This window comes from Cryptomeria japonica, chromosome 6 (genome assembly GCF_030272615.1).
Source record: "Cryptomeria japonica chromosome 6, Sugi_1.0, whole genome shotgun sequence".
Taxonomy (NCBI): Eukaryota; Viridiplantae; Streptophyta; class Pinopsida; order Cupressales; family Cupressaceae; genus Cryptomeria; species Cryptomeria japonica.
In genome coordinates this window covers 590,758,345-590,764,750 of record NC_081410.1, presented here as the reverse complement: position 1 = coordinate 590,764,750, position 6,406 = coordinate 590,758,345, and the positions used below count along the sequence as shown (strand labels likewise).

Genomic DNA, 6,406 nt, shown 5'->3' with positions numbered 1-6,406 from the left:
CATGTAAAACACCATAAATACAATATTCCTTGCATACTTCAGAACTGTAGAGTAGTCAAGTAATCATGTTATGGATTTATTCTCATACATTATAATCTTTTTATATTTTCTAAAGAAAACTAAAAACTAATTTAGAACTTATTCCTGAAAACACTGATTGCATGTTTTACATCGCTTATAGTAGTAGTAAATAGGTAGTACGAGTACTAATATAAGTCATGGGGGAGGCATGGAGTGGCAATGGCCCGTAAGTCTACAGCCTTCTTCAATGCAAATCCAAGTTCATCACTCATATCATGCTTGTGCGAAGGCATTCCATCAGGTAGCATCCAGTCGAAGCAATGAACAAGTGAAGCTAAAACCAGATGAACCATTTGATGAGCCAAAGGAGATCCCATGCAAATTCTTCTTCCCACTCGAAATGGCAGCAGCTCTAAATTGCGCCCCTTGTACTTTATTTACTCTTCTCACCCTCCAGAAATCTCTCTGGTATAAATTTCAAGGGTTCCTCCCAGATGGAAGGATCCCTTCCAATTGCCCACACGTTCACAAAGATTTCGGTGTTCTTGGGTATTGTGTACCCTGCTACCTCACATGAGTTGACAGCTTTGTGTGGGACCAACAGTGGAATGGGTGGGTGCAAGCGAAACATTTCTTTCACCACTGCAAGAAGGTAAGGCAATTGATCTATGTCACTTTCCTCTACTTTTCTGTTACTGCCAACATCCTCTTCCAATTCCTGTTGAACTCTCTACATTGTATGTGGATTGAGAATGAGTTCTGCCATAGCCCATTCTATTGTAGTAGCATTGGTGTCGGGCCATAAATAGTTCCTGTCAGAATATAAATCAAATTTGAAGTCATGTAATTTCTATAGTTTATGATAGATTTTTTTCTGCTTTAAATATGTTTGATATTTTTCATCATCAATATTTTGGATCATATTATGTGATTCATCATCCGAGATGAAACAATTAGCTAGAGAACAGAAATATTTCCATCCTGATGATGAATCATATAGTATGATCTGAAAGGTTAATGATAAAAAATATCATACATAATTTAAACCAGAAATAAAGAACTAATAAAAACCAATAAATGAAACCCTTTTAAAATGATAATTAACTTCTCCTGAATCTTTGTTTCACCCTGGATTTTTCATAAATACAGACTTTCTCAACCCTAAAACAAAACATCTTAGAAGGTAACTAAAATTCATTCTACGTACAAAAATTAGATGTCTGATATCTGTAATAGTCAAATCAGGGCCATTGAAATCCAACAAAACGTCTAGAAAATCCTTTTCTGCATCTCCGCTCTGCTCAACATTTTGGCTTCTCTTGGCAAGCCGATCCTATGTAAATACCTCTAAAAAATTGTACACTTTTCTAAAATTTACGGCAATCTTACGGCACAGGTGCTGAGGATCGAGAAAAGAAAGAAACGGGAAAAAGTCGGCAACATTTGGTGTTCCCGCGAGCTTCATTTATAGGCAAAAAGCATCTTTGAACTCCACAGACTCCGGATTGCTGGGATCAAAGACGCTCGAACTGAAGATCATGTTCCTAAAAGATTAAGACTGGAATAGAACACTGTATGCACAATATTCACACTCCTTCCCTTCTTTTCAAAATCATTCGAATGGTTTGGAAAATCTCATCTCTTCTGAGATCTTGCAGAGCTTGGAGTCTCTTGGAAGTCATGAGCTCAGTACTGGAAATACGCCTGAGCTTCTTCTAGTGGGGTCCGTAATTGGCCCAGCCTATTGAGGATTTATGATGGTCAAGGGTCTTGGCTTCTTGTAAAACCCATCTTCCAGCAAAATTGTGATCATGGGTTTTGAGAACCACTTTGGCCATGGCAGGAGAAGAGACTACCATCACAGTTTTCAGGCCACGATGGAGAGTCATAAGAGGGCCATATTGTTGAGAAAGGGTTAGGAAAACCTCAGTGGCTTTTCCTCCTTCCAATTGAAGGAGATTTCCTAGCAATGGCAAAGGTGGAGGTCCGGGAGGAAGACAATGCTTGGAATTATCCTTCCCTAATGTCTTGAACAAGAAATACACAATCAATTGCAAATCACAACAGAAAACCAAGGAACGTTTTGAAAATCCATCACAGGACTACTCAACTTAAAGTGGAGAGTTGTGGATAGGCGTGCATTTATATCAAGAATTACTAGGCATCTGTTAGAATTATAAAGTTCGGCAAAAGCTTAGGTAAAGAGGAGTATGATTACAGAGAATACGAAATAAGTGAAGTGAATGTGGTGAAAAGTGGACACAGTCTCCACTCTTTTCTTATTCCCTTCCCTTCTAGATGGACTAAATATGCCCATAGGGACCCATCAAATATTTTGTAAATAGTAATAAGGATACATCTGCTATTGAAGCAGAAATAAAGCATGAAATGGTGAAAGAGTTTGAAGCAATTACCTCTGAGGAAGGGAGAAAATTGATTGTAGATGTTGGAGTGCTAATTCCCTCAGAATGGGACATAGCCAATGCAATAGTTTTTGATGTAGTAAGGAAGGAGACCAAGCCTTTAGAGGGAATGAATTACAGTAATGACCATGTAGCCCTTGTAATGTGGTCACTTAAAAGAGAGGAAAATAAAAGGAGAGATTTCTCAAAAATCTCATTACTCAGGGGCATGATTGTGAAAAGAGTCAGAGACACAGGGGTAGTAGAAGCTGCTAGCATGACCTTAGAGTCTACTAAATTCGGCATGACAGTGGCTGCAAAAGAGGCCAAGGAAAAAGATGATCTCCAGGTGAAATTAGAGGTAGTCCTAAAGGCTTATAATGAAGAAAAGCTTGATCTAACTTCTAAAGATGGCCCTATTTCAAAGCTGAAGAATAAATTGGAAGGACAATATCAAAGGGGTGAGTCTTCCCAACTGATGACTGCTTCTTCTTGATAGTTTTGATACTTAATATAAGTACAGATCCAATAGCCAACAAGATGAGAAGGGGGGGTGAATCATACAAACTTAATCATCCATAAAACCGTCAAATTTAACCTTGGTAACATATATATCAGTCATATAACCAAAACTGTCCAACATACAAACTCAAAAGCATATGAACAATATAAACCTTATAACACTAGATTTAACATGGAGACCCAAATAGGGAAAAACCACTGTGGGATTTTGGACCCACTAAGAAATATACTCTTCTAGAGTATGCTCGGTTAAAAGCAAATCCTATTAAAGATTACGAACACATTGCTAGATGTGACCCAGTTAAGGGATTTCCCTCAGATCTGTTAGGATCTTCATTTTGTTAGAAGTGACCTTGTTAAAGGATTTCAAACACTCAATCAAAATGTCACCTTGCTAGAGGATTTACATATAAGACTGTTAAGTCCACTCGGTTAAGAGATTTTCTGTCACTTTCACAAAATAATAGTAATAAAAATCTATCTGCAACTTTACATCTAAAATGCTAAAGCAGATTCTTATTTGTTCAATACAATTTAGACATAAAACTAATCTTGTCTATCTGCTGAGCTTCTATACTGTGTTATTCTAACAGGTCTTCAAGCTTCTGTGCTCGGTAATCACTATGTAGCATCCCTGTGCATACACTTGCCCGCATGCATTGTTTATCAACAGTTTCCTATTTATAAACAATTAGGTAACCGCTTAATCTCCTTGATCACATTTCCCATGATCAATCATAGCCATCAGATCTTCAACCTTGTCCAGGTTCAATGCATCTTTCGATCTGAAAATGTTTTACCCGGCCTTGGAACTTGCATAATAGTCTTGGAACTTGTGCCAGCGTATTGTGGTTCAATCTGAGCTGTAGATCTTCATGCCAACTTTCCATTGCTTTAGATTCGTTAACAAACTTCTACCACGGCTTACCAATCATTGATCCGCTCTAGCTCATCAACTTCTTTCATTAAATACCGCATGTAAACATTTAATGCATTTTGTTAGAGCTCGGTTACAACTCGGTAACAACTCGATGAATACTAAACTTCACTCGGTAGACATTCCACCATCATTAACCGATAGCGATAACCTTAGGGTTTACCAACTAGGTTCCTTAGGGTTTACCGACTAGGTTCTTTGCTTGATAACATAGTATAGTATTAACCTTTACATTTTACAACATATGTATGATGTTAAAACAATCTAAAACATCATGATCTCATCATTGTCTGACTCGGTAGTAGTTGCCCATTGAATACCTTATTCATCATATTCTTTCTTGTGTCTTTTACCGACTTCTTTATAATCTTCATATCATACTTCTCAAGATATGGCAACATCATACTGAATTAGAAAATCAATTTCTTGACATCAATGACAACATAATAATATCAAGATAGTAAAACATCTTTAATCAGTTATATCGATAATCATCAACAACCTTCTCAATATCCTTATTGAAATGCCAACAATCTTCCATTGTCTGTTATAATGCAATATTGTCAACAATCTCCCCCTTTGGCATTGATGGCAAAACCAATTGATTTGATCTTAATAGATTCGAATTGCTGTGATTCTGAAATACTGAAATGCTCTCCCCCATACATTAGACTTCTTCTGTTTTCTCAGTCTTCTTTCCAATCTGTAGTCTGTTCTTCTCCCCTTTCATAGGTATTCTCCCCCTTTCACAACAATGCAAAAAAGAAAAGAACTAAAACATAATTTCTTTCATGTAAGAAGTTATTTCCTGCTGTTGTGTATCAATTGAGTCTCAGTCAAAGAATTTGTCTTCAATTCCTGTTCCCTGTAATATTCTCTGTATTATTTCCAGTATTAATTCCAGTACACTTTTAGAAAACATCATAAAGTGGATAACTCCAGCATCAACTCCCAAAAGATATTCAATAGAGTCATCGGATTGATGCTTTCAACAAAATCGGTCAGTGAGTAGAAGATAGGGGTAGGACCCCTAACTTACTTATGAGATATTCAAAAGTGTCCTTTGGTAGTGGCTTGGTGAAGATATCTGCTATTTGCTCCTTTGTGCTAATATATTCCAACACCACTTTCTTCTCTTGAGCTTCTTCTCTAAGATAATGATATTTGATAGATATGTGCTTTGTCTTAGAGTGCATAATAGGATTTTTTGAAATATTAATGGCACTAGTATTGTCATAGAATATAGTTACTGGCTCTGTAACTTTCTCATTTATACCTTCCAAGAGTTGTTTGATCCATGCAATGTTGGTACAATTCAATGTTGCAGCAACGTATTCAGCTTCTGCTGTTGACTGTGAAACACATCCTTGTTTCTTGCTAAGCCAACTCACTAGTCTTTCTCCTAAAAAGAAAGCTCCACCACTTGTGCTTTTTCTGTCATCAATGTTGCCTGCCCAATCAGCATCAATATAAACTTTTAAATCAAAATAATCTCCTTTCTGATATACTAAGCCATAATCCTCTGTGCCTTTCAAGTATCTAAAAATTCTTTTGATTGTTGTCATGTGTGTTTCCTTAGGATCTGCAGAGAATCTTGCAACTATACCTACTGCATGTGTTATGTTTGGTCTGCTGTGAACAAAATATTGTATCTTTCCAATCATGGATCGGTAGAGTGTCTCATCAACAGATGCAGATTCATCATTCTTTGATAATTTACAGTTGGTAGTCATAGGAGTACTTACAGGTTTTGAATCATCCATTCCAAATTTCTTCAAGATTTCCTTTATGTATTTGGATTGAGTAATGAAAATCTCATTTTTCATTTGCAGTATTTGTAAACCTATAAAATACTTTATCTCACCGATTAATGACATCTCAAATTATTTGCTCATTTCATTTCCAAAGTTCTTGCATAAAGAGTCATTTCCACAAAATATAATATCATCAACAAATATGGCTAAGATCGGTATTCCATTTTCATCATTCTTCATGTACATGTTGTTGTTCTCACTTGTCCTTATAAAACCAATCTTAATCAAATAAGAGTGCAATCTTTCATACCATGCTCTTGGTGCTTGTTTCAGACCATATAATGCTTTATTCAATTTACATACCTGATCTTTATTATTGTCTTCAACAAGTCCTTCATGTTGTTCAATGAAAACTTCTTCTTCTAATATTCCATTCAGAAATGTAGATTTGACATCCATTTGATATATCTTGAAGTTCTTGAAAGCAGCATAGGCCAACAATGTTCTTACTCCTTCAAGTCTAGCAACAGGTGCAAAAGTTTCACCATAACCAATTCCTTCTTCTTGTGCATAACCTTTGCAAACTAATCTTGCTTTGTTTCGAATGACCTCCCCTTTTTCATTTAGCTTGTTTCTCAAAATCCACTTTGTACCGATTACATTTTTGTCCTTCGGTCTTGGGATTAGTGTCCATGTGTCATTCTTCTTGATTCGAACAATCTCTTCTGTCATAGCATTTACCCAATCTTCACTGTTAAATGCCTCTTTTA

General features: G+C 36.4%; 1 pseudogene; it reads right to left on the bottom strand.

The window, feature by feature from the left end:
- Positions 1–206: 206 nt before the first annotated feature.
- On the bottom strand, positions 207–2,116 carry LOC131031487 (cytochrome P450 76T24-like; annotated as a pseudogene).
- Between the last annotated feature and the right edge of the window lie 4,290 nt (positions 2,117–6,406).